Here is a 20,053-nt window from a genome sequence, read left to right on the forward strand (position 1 = left end):
GTGTACGTGAGCCCCTCACCATGACAAGGCGACACCACAGAGGGAAGAGGCGAGAAGAGCAGAAATACTCCTGAATAGAGCATCTGGCACCAAGAGTTACAGAAGACGGAAGGAACCTATCAAAAGTAATTTTCATTACACAAAGAGACTGGCCATGACAACCACGAGGGAGGGCGAGTAACATATTAATATGGAGGATAGAATGGCCTTGGGCCTCAAGGATATGTTTATTATGGTAGTCTTTAAGTGCCTTATCACCAGTCGCTACATGATATGGAAGAATAACTGTGCCAATCCTGGCATTTATTTAATCAGGCATTTTTTGATATTCGAACCGGTGTCTCCCCAATGCAGGACAACGAAGCTAAGTGGACAGCTGCTTCCCGAGAAGGAGCTGCAACAACACGTGTACCAGTCTGGGTGGGGTTAAAAGTGACAAAGGTATCCACCAAATCAACTAGAGTAAGAGTAATTAGGTCAAGTGGAAGAGTAGGTCTGTATATTAAAGAGGAGCTGGCATGCACAGAGCTCCTGAACTTGACCAATGAGGTGGTAGAGGTACTTGGAATCATGGTAGAGAATATAGATCTAATTATTATTCTAATATACAAACCGCCAGATGCAACAGTTGAGGAATTCACTGAGCAGATCCACAAAATAGAAAATAGCCTTGATAACCTAGCAAACCCAGTACCAGATTTTATCTTCCTTGGAGACTTCAATCTACCCAGTTTACAATGGAGAATAGTAAACAATAATACTATAGCATGAAATCAACTTGGAAATAATGAATCACAGGTCAAAGAACTACTGAGATTCTGTGACAAATTCTCTCTCAGTCAGCAGATTACAGAACCGACTAGGAATGAGAACACACTAGACCTCATATTCACCAACAATGATGATAGGTAATCAGAGACATTACTGTCTCAGACACTACGTACTCGGACCACAAGCTCATTGAAGTGCAAACTAACATTAATAACGGTAGTAGGGCCAAGAGAAACAACAAGCGAGAAGGGCTATTCAATAAATTAAATTTTAATAATAAAAGGATAGACTCGGAGAAAATAAACAAGGAACTTACAACATTCAATGGGAAAATGTCTAAGTAATAAAAATCCTACACAAGGTCCAACGTTTAAAGAGAACGCAGACGACATTACAGAAGAAGAAAAAATTTAACAGAAATGCTGAAGCAGACACGACTTTCCATACAAAGAAGGAATAATTTAAACAGGGAGATTGAAGAAATCGAACAGAGACTGAAGCATTCATATCAGATTGAAGAACGGCAACTAAAACAGAAAGCAATTCAAGAAATAAAGAAAAACACAAAATATTTCTTCACATATGCTAAATCAAAAGCAAAAACCACTGCCAGTATTGGACCTATTCATACTAGTGAAGGTTCATACACTGAGGATGACAAAGAAATTAGTGAAATCCTTAAAAGCAATATGAGGACATGTTTAGCACCCCGATACACAGCATGAAAGTGGAAGATCCGGACACCTTCTTTATGTGTGATATACAAACCCCTGTAAATATAACTGATATCAACACGAGCGTGGCAGGTTTTGAAAGAGAAATTGACAATATGCCCATGCACTCAGCCTTGGATTCAGACTCATGGAATTCAATATTTATAATGAAATTCAAAGTGCCAGTAGCACAGGCATTCAGTATAGTGTGGAGGAAGAGCTTGGACACTGGGGAGATACCAGATGTGCTTAAAGCAGCAGACATAGCCCCTCCACACAAGGGAGGTAGCAAAGCATTGGCAAAGAATTATAGACCAGTTGCATTAACGTCCCACATAATAAAAGTACTGTATTTGAGAGTGACCAGGAGTCAGGTCACTAGTTTCATGGAGAACAATGACATCCACAATCCAGGCCAACATGGATTTAGAGCAGGAAGATCATGCCTCTCACAGCTACTTGACCATTACGACAAAATCACTGAGGCATTAAAAGAAAAACAGAGTTCAGATGTGGTATACACGGATTTTGCAAAGGCATTCAATAAATGTGACCATGAAGTGATAGCACACAAAATGAGGTCACTGGGAATAACTGGTAAAGTAGGACACTGGATACTCAGTTTTCTGTCGAACAGACCAGAGAGAGTAACAGTTAACCATATAAAATCGAGTCCAAGCGCAGTTAAAAGCTGCAGTACCTCAAGGTACAGTCCTTGCACCATGGCTTTTCCTTATTCTCATATCAGACATAGACTCAAATACAAGGCTCAGCTTCGTATCATCCTTTGCAGATGACACAAAAATCAGCATGAAAATTACCTCTGCTGAAGATATTGAAAAACTACAAGCAGATATTAATAAAGTTTTCGACTTGGCAACAGAAAATAACGTGATGTTTAACAGCGATAAATTCCAGGTACTCGGATACGGTAAAAGTGAGAACCTTAAACATAATACAGGGTACAAAATACAATCAAATTTGCCCATAGCAGGAAAGAAACATGTAAAGGATTTGAGAATAATGATGTCTGATGACCTAAATTTTAGGGAGCATAACCAAGCAAATATTGAGGCAGACAGGAAAATGATAGGATGGATTACGAGAACTTTCAAATCCAGGGATCCCATCACAATGGTTGTACTCTTGAAATCACTTGTGCTGTCCCATCTTGAGTACTGCTCAGTACTCACTTCCCCATTTAGAGCAGGAGAGATTGCTGAAATAGAGGAGTACAGAAAAAATTTACGGGATACATAAACAAGATAAAGCATCTAAATTATTGGGATCGTCTCAAAGCTCTCCGAATGTACTCGCTAGAAAGACGATGGGAGAGTTATCAAATAATATACAAGTGGGAAAATACTGGAGGGCCAGGTCCCAAATCTGCACTGTAAAATAACAACATACTGGAGTGAACAATATGGTAGAAAATGCAGAGTACTGTACAACCACTGAAGAGCAGAGGTGCCATAGGCACAATCAGAGAACACTGTATAAACATCAGAGGTCCGCGGTTGTTCAACATCCTCCCAGCAAGCATAAGAAATATTGCCGGAACAACCGTGGACATATTCAAGAGGAAACTAGATAGTTTCCTCCAACGAGTGCCGGACCAACCGGGCCGCGGTGGGTATGTGGGCCTGCGGGCTGCTGCAAGCAACAGCCTAGTGGACCAAACTCTCACAAGTCAAGCCTGGCCTCGGGCCGGGCTTGGGGAGTAGAACTCCATCAACTAGGTGTTTATGGATGAATAAATCATCAGGACGAGTAGAATTAACATGACCGAGATTAAAATACTTAGTCCATGTAGCAGGACCAAACAAAGCTTGGAAGGTATTAGAACCGGAAGGAATTGTGCAAGTGTGACTGTGGAGAGGACGACACCGAGCACCCCCAGTAAGAGAGGGGGTAAAAGGCGCAGTTGTTACAATGAGAGATGAAGCCACTCCATGTGATGAGGTGGTCATCACTGGGGGCTTGGGGCTCAACCCTGCCACAGAGGTAGAAGGGGAGCAGAGAGAGGTAGTCGGGACCTGGTAGACCAAGCTCTCACAAGTCAAGCCTGGCCTCGGGGACTAGAAGGACTCCCAAAACGCCATCAAGCGGGTATCAAGCAGGGAAAATCCGGAGCTCCTTGGTCTGGGACCAAAGTAGCAGCGGGCTACAGAGCCCGGCTTTCCATCACAGTCCAACTCGGGGGCCTGGTCTCCCACCCCACATCTGAGAAGTTAAAAATAAGGGTCAGATATCAGCATGTAAATGAACAGGTAAACATTTCATCAACAAACAAGCCCCCATACCCACCATGGCGACACAATTAGAGGATAGGACACCTGATAAGACGTGGGCCCCCCCCCCCAGGGGTGCATCATGGATATATGCCCTGCAATCACCACTTCAAGAACCATCAGTCCGTCAAGGTTGGGCTCAGCAACGAAGGAAAAGAGTGACGATAAAAGTGTCCCTTTGCTCAACAATTTCGGGTACCACAGTTTTACGGGCGAGAGACTGTGCCTCACCTAACACCCAGTGTCAAAACAGAAGACGACATCTAAACGAATGATCAAGAACAGCAAAAAGTCGCTGGGAAATAGCAATTAAAAAGAAGAATTGGGAAGGAAAATTAAACTCAGTAGGAAAAAGCATTCAGCACAATTAGTGAAGAAGGCAGCAGGAGCATAAGGCTTCAAAAGGACAGAGGACACTGTCCCATGGAGCATCACACTCTAGCATCTGCCAACCAAGCCCCCTCACGATGGCAACGGGCTGGAAAGGGAGGGAGAGATGAAAAAGATGAGAGGGTGAAGAATACTGCTCGGTGAGACACCAGTGTTAATGGGTAGAGTGGGAAAATTGGAATCATTCACAGAGATATACTGGAGCCTGTCACTGAGGTAAGATTGTAGGTATTGGAGGGAGTGACCTCTTACTCCGTAATGTTGCAATTTAAGAAAGTTAATGTGTTTACAGTGTCAAAACGTCTTATGTAGGTCAACAAATAAATGAATAAGGTACTCATTTTTTCCAAGAGCTGCATAAATTAAATTAATCATACTAACTGGGGCATGATTGGTCCTTTTTTGGTCCTGAAGCCATTATGGCAAAAACTAAGTATAAATAGGAGTAAGGCTGCATGTAAATTAACTCTTTAAAATATTTTAGACAAAATCGGCAGAATTGATATTGGTCTATAATTGTTGACTTCAGTGAGATTGCTGCTTTTATGGACTAAGGTTACTCTTGCTTTTTTTCTCAAAATATCAGGAAAGGTTTAGAGTTCAAATAATTTGTTGTAGAGCAATGCAATGGCTGGAGCTAAAAATCTAGAGGCTTTTTTGTAAATTAGGGGTGGTATCTCAACATACAGTATCTATGCATGAGGTTCATTCATCCACTACAAACTACCTCAAGCCCATCATCACCCAACAAAAATCTGCTATCAGAACAATAAAACTGTCTTCAAACAACACAAAACCTCTCTGTTTAAATCCCTGAACATGCTACATATACACTCGCTCTACACATTCTCTTGTGCTACTTACAAGCACAAAACCTTGTTCCTAAATGCTAACCCTGATCTGAAACTCTCCATTGATAGACGTAATAGAACCCACAAGCACCACAACATATATATCACTTTGATATAATTTTTTTATATTAATTGACAGTCAGGATAATATAATTGCCAATCAGACTAATATAACTTTGAATCAGGCTTTTTCACCCACAGGGTTATTGATCGATGGAACTGCCGACCCACCAAACCCATAACTGCCAAAACTGTGCTGAATTTCAAAATACACCTGGAAAAAATCATGAAGACAAACTGGGAGAGGGAAGGGAACCGTCAACAAGCCGACGACTTCCTGTTCTCATCGAGGCCACTCGGGTTAGTGGCCCTCAGGTAAATCGGGTAAAATATTATTCCCAGACAATTACAGCATAACTGATAAAGTAAGGCTAGAGTAATAAATTTCTGGTAAATTTAGAGTGATAAATTTGTAGAGTAATATAAATTTAAATTTCATATTAACTTGACTGACAGCTATAAATGCCAGTCAGCCTTCAATATGCTCTTCGGTGAAATATTTATAATCAAGAATAGAACTCATAAATAGGCCTAAACAAAAAATAAAAAATGGACATCAGTTTGCATATGAATCTCCTGAGAAGATTCCTCGATTAATATACATTTCCTTACCAATCAAATGGTCTCACCTTAAGTATGTCTCAGATTGTCTTCTTCACCAACTCCAATGCTAAATAATATTACAACAAAAATGTCCATAACTTAGCTACAGAGTATATTACATTTTAAATAAATTTCCACAGGAAGCAAAAAAAAGAAGCACATTATTTACATAAATATGAAGAAAAACATTTAAAGCTTTGTTTTACCTTTGCTAAAGTAAAGAGATATTTCTATACTTATAAGCAATTTTGAGTTTTCCTACAGTGACAGCTTCTCTAGTTCTTGCTTGGTCATCTAACTTTCATAAAAGAACAATATAATAAAATATCTTCATATCTTTACCTTTTCATTGTGTATCTTTACCTTTTCATTGTGAAGTGTATTTCTGAAACAAAATGTAATTACCTCTGAAGAACATCCAACTGACATTGTGATAGCACACTGTTAGATTAAAGGTAAGATAATATACCATTATGTGCCTCATTATCCTTCAACATTCTTTTAATTATCTTTCACACTCAAAGTGTTTAGCCTATTATCTGCATGTATCATCTTATGCCTCTTCATACTTCCGCGCTGCCTGAATCTCTTCCCACACTCTGGACATGCATGAGGTTTGTCACCTGAATGCACTAACATGTGCTCTATTATAGTTCCACGTCTTTTAAATTTTTTGCCACACTCGGCACATTGAAAAGGTCTCTCATCCGCATGCACCATCCTGTGAGTCTTCATACTTCCACGCCGACTGAATCTCTTCCCGCACTCTGGACATTCATAAGGTTTGTCACTTGAATGCCCTAACATGTGAGTCTTCATATGTCCAAGATGACTGAATCTCTTTCCACACTCTGGACATTCATGAGGTTTGTCACCTGAATGCGCCAACATGTGCTCTATTATAGTTCCACGTTCTCTAAATTTTTTGCCACACTCGGCACATTGAAAAGGTCTCTGATCCGCATGCACCATCCTGTGCCTCTTCATATTTCCACGCCAACTGAATCTCTTCCCACACTCTGGACATTCATAAGGTTTGTCACCTGAATGCACTAACATGTGCTCTATTATAGTTCCACGTTCTCTAAATTTTTTGCCACACTCGGCACATTGAAAAGGTCTCTCATCCGCATGTATCATCCTGTGTCTCTTCATATGTCCAAGCAGACTGAATCTCTTCCCACACTCTGGACACTCGTGAGGTTTGTCACCTGAATGCAATAACATGTGTGTCTTCATATTTCCACGCCGACTGAATCTCTTCCCACACTCTGGACACTCATGAAGTTTATCACCTGAATGCTCTAACATGTGCTCTATTATAGTTCCACGTTCTCTAAATTTTTTGCCACACTCGGCACATTGAAAAGGTCTCTGATCCACATGCACCATCCTGTGCCTCTTCATATTTCCACGCCAACTGAATCTCTTCCCACACTCTGGACATTCATAAGGTTTGTCACCTGAATGCACTAACATGTGCTCTATTATAGTGCCACGTTCTCTAAATTTTTTGCCACACTCGGCACATTGAAAAGGTCTCTCATCCGCATGTATCATCCTGTGTCTCTTCATATGTCCAAGCAGACTGAATCTCTTTCCACACTCTGGACACTCGTGAGGTTTGTCACCTGAATGCACCAACATATGAGTCTTCATACCTCCCCGCTGACTGAATCTCTTCCCACACTCTGGACACTCGTGAAGTTTGTCACCTGAATGCACTACCATGTGACGCTTCACATCTCTATTACGGGTGAATACCTTCGGACACTGTGGACACTGGTGAGTCTTCATCTTCTTTATGACAGGTACAGTTTGTGTGAAGGTTTTCTCCCCCGGATGTTGGGAGAAGCGTCAAGGCTTGAGTGTTGTTTCTTAGAGTTAGACTTGATGTGAGCACTTGGCGGTCAATGGTGGTGCTTCTTCTTTATGATAGATACAGTTTGTGTCAAGATTTTCCCTTATTGCTCGTGCTTGACCTCACCGGCGGGCGCTACTAAAATGGCGGCGGTTGTTTACCCTCTCATCACCTAAGCGTTCCAATGTTTTGGTCTGGTTCCACATATCATTTTTCCAACCTCTTATTTTTGTTTATATCTAGTCATTTGAAATTAACACTTGTATTTATTCTCATGTTTTTGAATCAAAGAATGTACTTGGAATTGTTTCTTTAAACATAAGGCCACACGATTATACTTTTTGAAGGAAACAGTTCTCCCACAGGGATGCAAGATACTACTTACATTGACAACACTAATTTTTTTGCCATTTCGGAAACCAAGTTTTGGACGTTTCGCTTATGTGTACATGTTCAATATTAAATCGACTATATAATGCTATTAATAATTAAATTATTATAAATTACATAATTAAATTATTTATTATAAATAAATACTTTTGGTCTCACATCACTCATCACAAAAATACATCACTCGGTACCCCTACTCAAATCTCTGAATATGTTAGACATTAAGTCACTGCACATTCTCTCATGTGTATTATACATATATAAAACGCTAAACTGTAATGCCAATCCTGACCTCAAAAGCTTCATAGAAGGTTGTAACAGAACCCATGAGCACCACACCAGAAATAAATACAGTTTTGATATTCCTAGAGTACGACTTAATCAAACTAGAAATGCTCTACAAATCAAGGGACCCAGATTGTGGAATGACCTTCCCAACCATGTTAAAGACGGTACCTCTCTCAACCAGTTTAAGACAAAAACGAAGCTATACCTAATAAATTCCCTGTAACCTACCTTACCCCTCTATTGTCAACCAATGTCTGGTTTTTTTTTAAAGAGCGCTGTTTGTCGACAGAATTGTATTTGTGCTGCTTTTTCATCTATGTTTTCATTTCATGTTTTCATTTTACTCTTTATGCTCAATTAGTATAAAGCTTTAGTCATTTAAGTTTTTCATGCCTGAAACGTTTTGCGTAATAGTGGCTTTAGGCATTGTATGTACTAGCTCTACCTATAAGTCCACCTATAAGTAAAAATTTCTTGTATGTATGTACCTTACCTAAATGAACATTTATTTATTTATTTATTTTATTTACTTAAAAAATGTATTATGTATGTTGTATTAAAAATTTAAAATACGGATGTACACTATTTCACTCGGAGATATTTGCATAATACGAATTATAATCTGAAAATATATACATATAACAATGTATAATCATGAATGAAAAATCAAACAGGAAATTACTTAAGCACTTACGTGATAATCAATTCAATTTCTTTCTTTATTATGCACCCCATACCCATCTCGTGTGCGGTGGGGTAAAGGATTACACAGACACATAATCGGTTCAGGAACTGAACTCTCTAGTTCGTTTAGCTAAGCAAATAACAATGTTTGACGCTAGTTACAAAATTATTGGGTTTGCTTTTAATTAGTTAAATTAATTCAAAATTATTGGATTTGCTCTGGATTAGTTACAAATTTTGGATTTGCCCGAAACGCATTGCATAATAGTGGCTTTAGGCATTGTATGTACTAGCTCTATCTATATATCAATCCATTAATGTAACATCACTTGTATGTATGTATGTACCTTACCTGAATAAACATATTTATTTATATTTATTTATTATCAATGTTGCATACACATGTACACACCCTCATATATACATATACATATATATATATATATGTCGTACCTAGTAGCCAGAATGCACTTCTCGGCCTACTATGCAAGGCCCGATTTGGCTAATAGGCCAAGTTTTCATGAATTAATTGTTTTTCGACTACCTAACCTACCTAACATAACCTAACCTAACTTTTTCTGCTACCTAACCTAACCTAACCTATAAAGATAGGATAGGTTAGGTTAGGTAGAGTTGGTTAGGTTCGGTCATATATCTACGTTAATTTTAACTCCAATAAACAAAATTGACCTCATATATAATGAAATGGGTAGCTTAATCATTTCATACGAAAAATATTAGAGAAAATATATTAATTCAGCAAAACTTGGCTTATTAGGCAAATCGGGCCTTGCATAGTAGGCTGAGAAGTGCATTCTGGCTACTAGGTACGACATATATATATATATATATATATATATATATATATATATATATATATATATATATATATATATATATATATATATATATATATATATATATATATATTTACACACATACCAAAATAGGGGTGGTAGGAAAAGAAAATATCAAAGTGTTCAATGAGGATCCACAAGGTCTTCTCTGAGTACTCTTTATTTTCTTCTCCGAGGCTATGGGTTCCTACACTTGCACCAGAGGTGGTACCCCTTCTATATATATATATATATATATATATATATATATATATATATATATATATATATATATATATATATATATATATATTTATATATATATATCACTAAATATATATATATATATATATATATCACTAAATATATATATATATATATATATATATATATATATATATATATATATATATATATATATATTTATATATATATATCACTAAATATATATATATATATATATATATATATATATATATATATATATATATATATATATATATATATATATAGATGTGCTCACCAAGATGTGTTCACCTAGATGTGCTCACCTAGATGTGCTCACCTAGATGTGCTCACCTAGATGTGCTCACCTAGATGTGTTCACCTAGATGTGTTCACCTAGATTTGCTCACCTAGATGTGTTCACCTAGATGTGTTCACCTAGATGTGCTCACCTAGATGTGTTCACCTAGATGTGCTCACCTAGATGTGCTCACCTAGATTTTAAAATATAAAATTAATATGATTAAATAGATGACAAACATTATTGAACTAACTCTAAAGTATTTTGTAGCCAATATATGGGAAAAAGGAAGACTAAACCGAGAGTTCGAACTCTTGGCAGTTAACACCCCGGTGTTAACACCCTGAACACCCCGGTGTTAACACCCTGAACACCCCGGTGTTAACACCCTGAACACCCCGGTGTTAACACCCTGAACACCCCGGTGTTAACACCCTGAACACCCCGGTGTTAACACCCTGAACACCCCGGTGTTAACACCCTGAACACCCCGGTGTTAACACCCTGAACACCCCGGTGTTAACACCCTGAACACCCCGGTGTTAACACCCTGAACACCCCGGTGTTAACACCCTGAACACCCCGGTGTTAACACCCTGAACACCCCGGTGTTAACACCCTGAACACCCCGGTGTTAACACCCTGAACACCCCGGTGTTAACATCCAGAACACCCCGGTGTTAACACCCTGAACACCCCGGTGTTAACACCCTGAACACCCCGGTGTTAACACCCTGAACACCCCGGTGTTAACATCCAGAACACCCCGGTGTTAACACCCTGAACACCCCGGTGTTAACAACCAGAACACCCCGGTGTTAACACCCTGAACACCCCGGTGTTAACACCCTGAACACCCCGGTGTTAACAACCAGAACACCCCGGTGTTAACACCCTGAACACCCAGGTGTTAACACCGTGAACACCCCGGTGTTAACATCCAGAACACCCTGGTGTTAACACCCTGAACACCCCGGTGTTAACACCCTGAACACCCCGGTGTTAACATCCAGAACACCCCGGTGTTAACACCCTGAACACCCCGTTGTTAACACCCCCGGTGTTAACACCCCGGTGTTAACACCCTGAACATCCCGGTGTTAACACCCTGAACATCCCGGTGTTAACACCCTGAACACCCCGTTGTTAACACCCCCGGTGTTAACACCCTGAACACCCCGGTGTTAACACCCTGAACATCCCGGTGTTAACACCCTGAACATCCCGGTGTTAACACCCTGAACACCGCGGTGTTAACACCCTGAACACCCCGGTGTTAACACCCTGAACACCGCGGTGTTAACACCCCGGTGTTAACATCCAGAACACCCTGAACACCCCGGTGTTAACATTCAGAACACCCTGGTGTTAACACCCTGAACACCCCGGTGTTAACACCCTGAACACCCCGGTGTTAACACCCTGAACACCCCGGTGTTAACACCCTGAACACCCCGGTGTTAACACCCTGAACACCCCGGTGTTAACACCCTGAACACCCCGGTGTTAACACCCTGAACACCCCGGTGTTAACACCCTGAACACCCCGGTGTTAACACCCTGAACACCCCGGTGTTAACACCCTGAACACCCCGGTGTTAACACCCTGAACACCCCGGTGTTAACATCCAGAACACCCCGGTGTTAACACCCTGAACACCCCGGTGTTAACACCCTGAACACCTCGGTGTTAACACCCTGAACACCCCGGTGTTAACACCCTGAACACCCCGGTGTTAACACCCTGAACACCTCGGTGTTAACACCCTGAACACCCCGGTGTTAACACCCTGAACACCTCGGTGTTAACATCCAGAACACCCCGGTGTTAACACCCTGAACACCTCGGTGTTAACATCCAGAACACCCCGGTGTTAACACCCTGAACACCCCGGTGCTAACACCCTGAACACCTCGGTGTTAACATCCAGAACACCCCGGTGTTAACACCCTGAACACCCCGGTGTTAACACCCTGAACACCTCGGTGTTAACACCCTGAACACCCCGGTGTTAACACCCTGAACACCTCGGTGTTAACATCCAGAACACCCCGGTGTTAACACCCTGAACACCTCGGTGTTAACATCCAGAACACCCCGGTGTTAACACCCTGAACACCCCGGTGTTAACACCCTGAACACCTCGGTGTTAACATCCAGAACACCCCGGTGTTAACACCCTGAACACCCCGGTGTTAACACCCTGAACACCTCGGTGTTAACACCCTGAACACCCCGGTGTTAACACCCTGAACACCTCGGTGTTAACATCCAGAACACCCCGGTGTTAACACCCTGAACACCTCGGTGTTAACATCCAGAACACCCCGGTGTTCACGGGGTCGGACAGCGTGAACACCGGGTCCAACTGGTGACCACGTGAACACCGGGTCCAACTGGTGACAGCGTGAACACCGGGTCCAACTGGTGACCGCGTGAACACCGGGTCCAACTGGTGACCGCGTGAACACCGGGTCCAACTGGTGACCGCGTGAACACCGGGTCCAACTGGTGACCGCGTGAAAACCGGGTCCAACTGGTGACAGCGTGAACACCGGGTCCAACTGGTGACCGCGTGAACACCGGGTCCAACTGGTGACCGCGTGAACACCGGGTCCAACTGGTGACAGCGTGAACACCGGGTCCAACTGGTGACAGCGTGAACACCGGGTCCAACTGGTGACAGCGTGAACACCGGGTCCAACTGGTGACAGCGTGAACACCGGGTCCAACTGGTGACCGCGGGAACACCGGGTCCAACTGGTGACAGCGTGAACACCGGGTCCAACTGGTGACCGCGTGAACACCGGGTCCAACTGGTGACCGCGTGAACACCGGGTCCAACTGGTGACAGCGTGAACACCGGGTCCAACTGGTGACAGCGTGAACACCGGGTCCAACTGGTGACAGCGTGAACACCGGGTCCAACTGGTGACAGCGTGAACACCGGGTCCAACTGGTGACAGCGTGAACACCGGGTCCAACTGGTGACAGCGTGAACACCGGGTCCAACTGGTGACAGCGTGAACACCGGGTCCAACTGGTGACAGCGTGAACACCGGGTCCAACTGGTGACCGCGTGAACACCGGGTCCAACTGGTGACCGCGTGAACACCGGGTCCAACTGGTGACCGCGTGAACACCGGGTCCAACTGGTGACCGCGTGAACACCGGGTCCAACTGGTGACCGCGTGAACACCGGGTCCAACTGGTGACCGCGTGAACACCGGGTCCAACTGGTGACCGCGTGAACACCGGGTCCAACCTCCCAGTCTGGCCACGACTCTTCCTGCTTAATGAAGAACTCAACAGTCATACATTCATCCACTTCATCATACATCATCAAGTGACAACTGAGGCGAGTGAAGGAGAAAGTCGGGAAGGAAAAGTCTCTGAGGAAGCGAGGTAAGGTAAGGTAATTATGAGGTGAAAGTACTAGGCCAGTATGATTATACAGCACTTGGAAGGGATATTAAGATCATCTGGGATTTATAAGGACGAAGTGAAGGAATGGAAAGCTAACACTTGGGTCATCGGGGATCGAACGCGGACCCTGCAAGAAGCGAGCGGACGGAGTAGAGTAACGGTGCCCAAGCACTGGGACCATCGGGGATCGAACACAAACGTATTTTATGAGCAGCACAGCTCTAATAAATCTCAGCAAACTGAAGTGTACACAGTTGTTCTCACCAGTTCTTTAAGGTTTATCAGTTAGTTATTGAACTTAGTTAATGAATCAGTATTAAAGTTATGTTTATCAGTTAGTTATTGAACTACGCCTGGAACCCGTAGGTGCGGGACTCTGAAGTCCTCCTCCTTGGGCTCTAGCAGCCCCAGGCTCTGCTTCAGGAGGCTGGGGTCGTTCTTACACTTGCTGGCGTGGTTCTTCTCCGGCCCCGACCACGGCGGTCTCCGGGTTATGAGTCCCTTCACCAACTTCCAGGTCAACTCTCCGGAGCTCACAGTTCCTGCGACGGCGCTGGAACCAATCGTATTGGCGTTTGCCTTTCCATTGGAGACTTTCGGCGCCGTGGAGAGGGGGGGGGGACCTGCTGCATGGTTGACAGCTTCTCCCCCGTATCAACCTACCCTGGCTTTGTGCCCTGGAGAGGCCACTCCAGACCGACAACCAGAGCGCAACTCCATAGTCTCCTGAGACTGACGAATGTCTGCTACTACTACGACTAGAAGATATAGGTAATAATATATATGTAATAGTATTAGTTAACACAAAACTATATATTGGAGGAACTCTACAACCTGTAATAAGAAGTCTTGTACTTTGAATGTAACCAATGTTGTAACCCTTTTTGTGTAATGACATTTTAAATAAAATAAAATGACAAAATAAAAAATATAGGGGATGGTATGAAAAGACAATGTGTACGCGGGTGCCCCACAAGGCTTCCCCGGATGCTGCATGTCGTCTTCTTCGAGGTCGAGGGTCCTATAAACACAACCAAAGATGGTACCCCCTATATATTTATATAACCTATATCTATAAAATAGAATGTTTATCCGAGGATGGTGACCAGACACTTGGTGGGACTAGCCTCGCCCAGCTTTCCAAGATGAGTCATGTTGGGTAGGGGAGCGTCATAGCCTAGTCGGTGTCCGCCGAATTGTAATACTTTAAGAAATATCGGCATTTATATAAATTGCAAACCTAAGACAACCGTCCAGTAATAACATCTATGTAGGAGAAATCCACAAGGGCCGTGATGAGGGTTCGAACCTACGTCCGAGAGCATCCCAGACGCTGCCTTAATCGACTGAGCTAAGACATGGGAAAAGAATTGCAACCAGAAGTTCTACTGACCTTACTTGGATCCTGCAGCCTCTCCGAGACACAAACCAGAATTTTACACAATTCCCCCAATATGCACCCGAGCTCTGTCAATAAGCCGTTCTACCTCTTCGCCCTTACTTCATTACAAAATCTATGTAGGAGCTTATGATATATTAATAGCAGTGCCTATAAGCAACACATCCATCCTCCATCGTACATATATTGATGTAATGGACAATTGGATAGTAGAATTTGGTATTATTAAATTTGTATAAACCGGCAAAGGTTTTGTCAAATCAAATAAAATGTTTATTCAGGTAAAGTACATACATACAAGGTGAGATACAAACATGTTGTTGGATTTAAAGATAGTGATAGGACATACAATGTCTAAAGCCACTATTGCCCAAAGCGTTACGGGCAGGGTCGGCCCGAACCTTTGTATTTGTTGCTCATAAAACCTAACCTAACTTACCATCCAAGGTCTAATACATGCTAACTGAGGCCAAACATAGTACATATGTGTCATACTAGGCCTTGGAATATATCTGTTTGATTTTAGCTATATTTTTTTCTGAATTATATGGTGAATAGTACCAAATTCTACTATGTAATTGTCTATTACGTCAATATTTAATTTATATGTTCGGTGCTCTACTTAATTACAAAATGTACAGGAGAATGGATTGCATTTATTAAAGATATAAACATTTCATTTTGTTTTTGTTTTTTGAGATATATACAAGAGTTGTTACATTCTTGTACAGCCACTAGTACGCGTAGCGTTTCGGGCAAGTCCTTAATCCTATGGTCCCTGGAATACGATCCCCTGCCGCGAAGAATCGTTGTTACATCCAAGTACACATTTTACTGTTGAGTTAAACAGAGGCTACAGTTAAGGAATTGCGCCCAGTAAATCCTCCCCGGCCATTTGGTTTGTTATGGTAGGAAAAATTAGACTGTAGCAGAGCGTAGTTTCGATCTACGGACCTCTAGTTGGATTATGGGTCCAGCACGCTTCCACTGCGCCACTCTGCTCCACAATACATACTTGTATGACCCTCAATATTAATAATTAGTGTAATGCAATATTAACATATTACAAAATGGCATAAGTTTTATGATTTAATAAATATTGTCAATATACTTTGTTATTAATTTTAGCTCTTTTAGTTTATTCCAATGGGGTATGAAAACAAACATTTAAAAAGTCAAATGTTTCCGCCCGGGATCGAACCGGGGACCTTGCGCGTGTGAGGCGCACGTGATAACCACTACACTACGGAAACCTGAAGTATAGTGACCTGTTATTATATGGACCAAATCCGGGTAATTGCTACCGAAGATGCACAGTTTTTCTTCAGCGATATAATATGATCAAAACACATTGCTTGAGTAATTATATAAATTATAAAAGGTTTAATAACGAAACTAGAGAGAAAATCCTGTTTTATGTGTGTACGGGGTGTGTGACGTCACGATAACATGAGAGGTTTAGTTTAGTTTAGTTCACTTATGATGCACCCCATACCCATCTTGTGGGCGGTAGTGGAAGGGGTTACAGAGGCACATAATGGGCTCAGGGACTGAACCCCACAATTCATTTAGCTAAGCAAGTTACAATCTTGATGAGCTAGTTACAAAATTCAATATACGTCGTAACACCAACAATGGGTTCGCGATTGACTACAAGTACAGTTTCTAAATTAAGCAACTGACATATGTGGAGAGCTAGTGTCACAATTGATGTTTGTCGTGCACCCCGCCCCCCCCCCCATGGATAGCGCTGGATAGCTTATAATCACTTAGGTACTACCTACAGTTAGCAAACTGGGGATATTGGGCAAAAAATTCTGGTAGCAGGTAATTTTGAATGAAATATTTACACGTCTCTGGAACATTGGTTATAGGAAGCAGAAGGAAGTGATATTAGGGCTTCAGAGAGTGGGAGGAAGCAGTAGGAAGTATTTTTAAGGCTTCAGAGTGCGGGAGTAGGTGTTTTTAAGGCTTCAGAGAACAGGAGCGAGCGGGAAAAAGCAGGAGAGAGTGATTTTAGGGCAACAGAAAACGGGAGGAAGCAGGAGGAAGTGTTTTTAAGGCTTCAGAGAGCGGGATGAAATAGGAGAACGTTTTTTAGGGATTCGGAGAGCGGAAGGAATTGCTATTAGTGCTTCAGAGAGCGGGAGCGAGTGGTAGGAACCAGGAGAAAAAATTTGTGAGGCTTCAGAGAGCGGGATCGAACGGGAGGAAACAGGAGGAAATGATTTTAGGGCTTCAGAGAGCAGGAGCCAGTGGTAGGAAGCAATAGGAAGTATTTGTAAGGTATGTGCTTCATGAGGAAACAGGAGGTGGTGTTATTAGGGCTTCAGAGAGCAGGAGGGAATATTTTTAAGGCTTCAGAGAGCGGGAGGAAGTGGGAGGAAGTGTTTTTAGGGCTTTCGATGGCGGGAGCGAGCGGTAAGAAGCGGGAGGAAATATTTGTAAGGTTTTAGAGAGCGTAGCCTCCGTAACACAGAGGTTAGCGTACAAATGTTTCTCGCTCTAGGGCTCTCCACATGTCAGTTGCTTAATTTAGAACCTGTACTTGTGGGCGGTCTCGAGCCCATTGTTGATGTGATGATGTGCATTGAATTTTGTAACTCTCTCAGCAAGATTAACTTGCTCAGGTAAATAAATTGTGGGGTTCAGTCCCTGAGTCCCTGATTATGTGCCTCTGTAACTCTTCCCACTACCGCCCACAGGACGGGTATGGGGTGCATATTAGATGAACTAAACTATAAACAAGGGTTATCCCAAGGAATTGTCTTACCGACGAAGTCGCTAAATACCAAGACATTACTTTAGTTCAAAATCCAAACAGAAACAATCCTCATGAACCATGGGGGGGGGGGATCTTTGATAAGCCGATGGCTTCCACTATCCGTCGAGGACACTAGGGACAGGTAAATTCAGGTACAAATCTCCCACATTCGTTATTGTACCTTTATTTTTTAACATATAGCTAGCTCAACCTGTAATTTGTAATTACTTATATTGAAGGGGGTAGCAAGACACTGCTATGTACCTACATTTGTAATGAAAAACCATTATTAATACATTAAAACAATTCCGTAGCAGAGCGTAGTTTCGATCTACGGACCTCTGGGTTATGGGCCCAGCACGCTTCCACTACGCCACTCTATTGCTCATATTATTTGGATGATATATTTTATACATCTTTTATAATATTATAATTGGTAATATTTTCTTCATAAATAAAAGTATCAGTGTTTCTGCGCAGTAACGCACCAGTACGTACTGATCTTGCGCATGTGATGCGCACATCATGGCTACTGTGCACAGCCAGCTGCGTATGACATACATCATAGCACAGCCAGCTGCGTATGACATACATCATAGCACAGCCAGCTGCGTATGACATACATCATAGCACAGCCAGCTGCGTATGACATACATCATAGCACAGCCAGCTGCGTATGACATACATCATAGCACAGCCAGCTGCGTATGACATACATCATAGCATGGGTATGTGATCACTGCTGCACACGATGGGTATGGGTTCACTACCACTCATGAACAGGACATGTATTGGAGGCACTAACGCTCACAGGATAGGTATACATGGGGTCTACAGGATAAGTATGGGATCCACTCAGCCCTGGAGGCTGATCTGTCGTCTTTGTTGAGGTCTATAGCAACTCTTCTTGCATGTAAACATTCCAAGCATAAGAATTATATTTAGTGTCTGGACCCAGATTCATCAGTCAGTTACGCAAGTACTTACGAACATATTATCTCAATCTTTGGCGACTTTACACATATTAAACTGTTGATGAGCTCCGAAAGACTGGGAGGCTGTTTATAATTATATATTATTTTCTAAATTGTTGTGTTATGCCGCCAAAACTCGGTATGTAGATGTTCAACCCGTCCTCCTAATAGAACGGCGCCTTTTGACGAATACTCTTCCCAAGACCAACAATTGTCGTACAAGAAAATGGTAGCGGCTCGTGAAACTGCAGCCCATCCTCTTGTGTTGGTAGTACTTATAGTAACGGTGAGGACCAAAGTTAATATATCGACGAACAACGCTATTAGAAAGTAGAAATTTGTACTATTGAATTAAGACAAACCGGAAAAGGTTTTATATTTATGTTGCAAAGACAACCTTAACTAACTGAACCATCCTAGCTAGGCCTAATACACGCTATTTGAGGCCTTATATCGTACATATGTGTGCTATACTAGACCTTGGAATTTATATATATTATTTAGCTTTATTTTTTCAGACTATAAAGTGATTAGTACTATATACTTCACTTCAGACTATAAAGACAGTCTATAATTAAGACTTCAGACAATAAAGTGATCAGTAAGTACTATTATGTAATGACTTAGTACGTCAACGTTTGTACTATGGAGCATATACAACAACTACTGTGTAAACAGGAGGATGGGTCGCGACGTTGACACTGTGCCGTTCTCTGTTGTGTTAGGATAAGGTCACTTACGCGCGAGAGTTTGTTGACGTTGGCAGACTTGAGGAGGACGGGCTGGATCACGGGGCCAAGTGTGACATCGCTGTCAAGTGTGTTATGTCGGTCTTGTCTGAGGTCAACCCCTAGAGTTGGCCTAAATAATCGCCCCCGGGTGGGCTCGAACCACCAACCTTTCGGTTAACAGCCGAACGCGCTAACCAATTGCGCCACGGAGGCTCGAGAAACGGACTAAACAAATTTATAATAAGGCGGAATTACTTAGATATCGAAGTGTAATAATTATCTGAGTTTATTTGAGAGCTACTAATAGTGGCCTCGATGAGGACAGGAGGCCGGCGGCTTGTCGAAGGTCCCCCCATTTGCCTTGATGATCTTTTCCTGATGATGATAATTCCTAGTGTCCTAATGCCTAAAGTAACCTTGTGTCTAGTGGTCACGACGGAGACGGGAAGCCGGCAGCTTGTCAATAATTCTCCCATTTTTCCTAAGTTTCCTCC

The 20,053-nt window shown here is 42.3% G+C and overlaps 2 non-coding genes across 2 annotated transcripts; both read right to left on the reverse strand.

Moving 5' to 3' along the window:
* Nucleotides 1–16,270: 16,270 nt before the first annotated feature.
* TRNAV-CAC (transfer RNA valine (anticodon CAC)) lies at nucleotides 16,271–16,343 on the reverse strand. The gene has a single exon. It is a non-coding gene; the product is annotated as a tRNA-Val (tRNA).
* Nucleotides 16,344–19,698: 3,355 nt separating this feature from the next.
* On the reverse strand, nucleotides 19,699–19,772 carry TRNAN-GUU (transfer RNA asparagine (anticodon GUU)). Its single transcript has one exon. It is a non-coding gene; the product is annotated as a tRNA-Asn (tRNA).
* Nucleotides 19,773–20,053: the final 281 nt, after the last annotated feature.

This window comes from Procambarus clarkii, chromosome 9 (genome assembly GCF_040958095.1).
Source record: "Procambarus clarkii isolate CNS0578487 chromosome 9, FALCON_Pclarkii_2.0, whole genome shotgun sequence".
Lineage (NCBI taxonomy): Eukaryota > Metazoa > Arthropoda > Malacostraca > Decapoda > Cambaridae > Procambarus > Procambarus clarkii.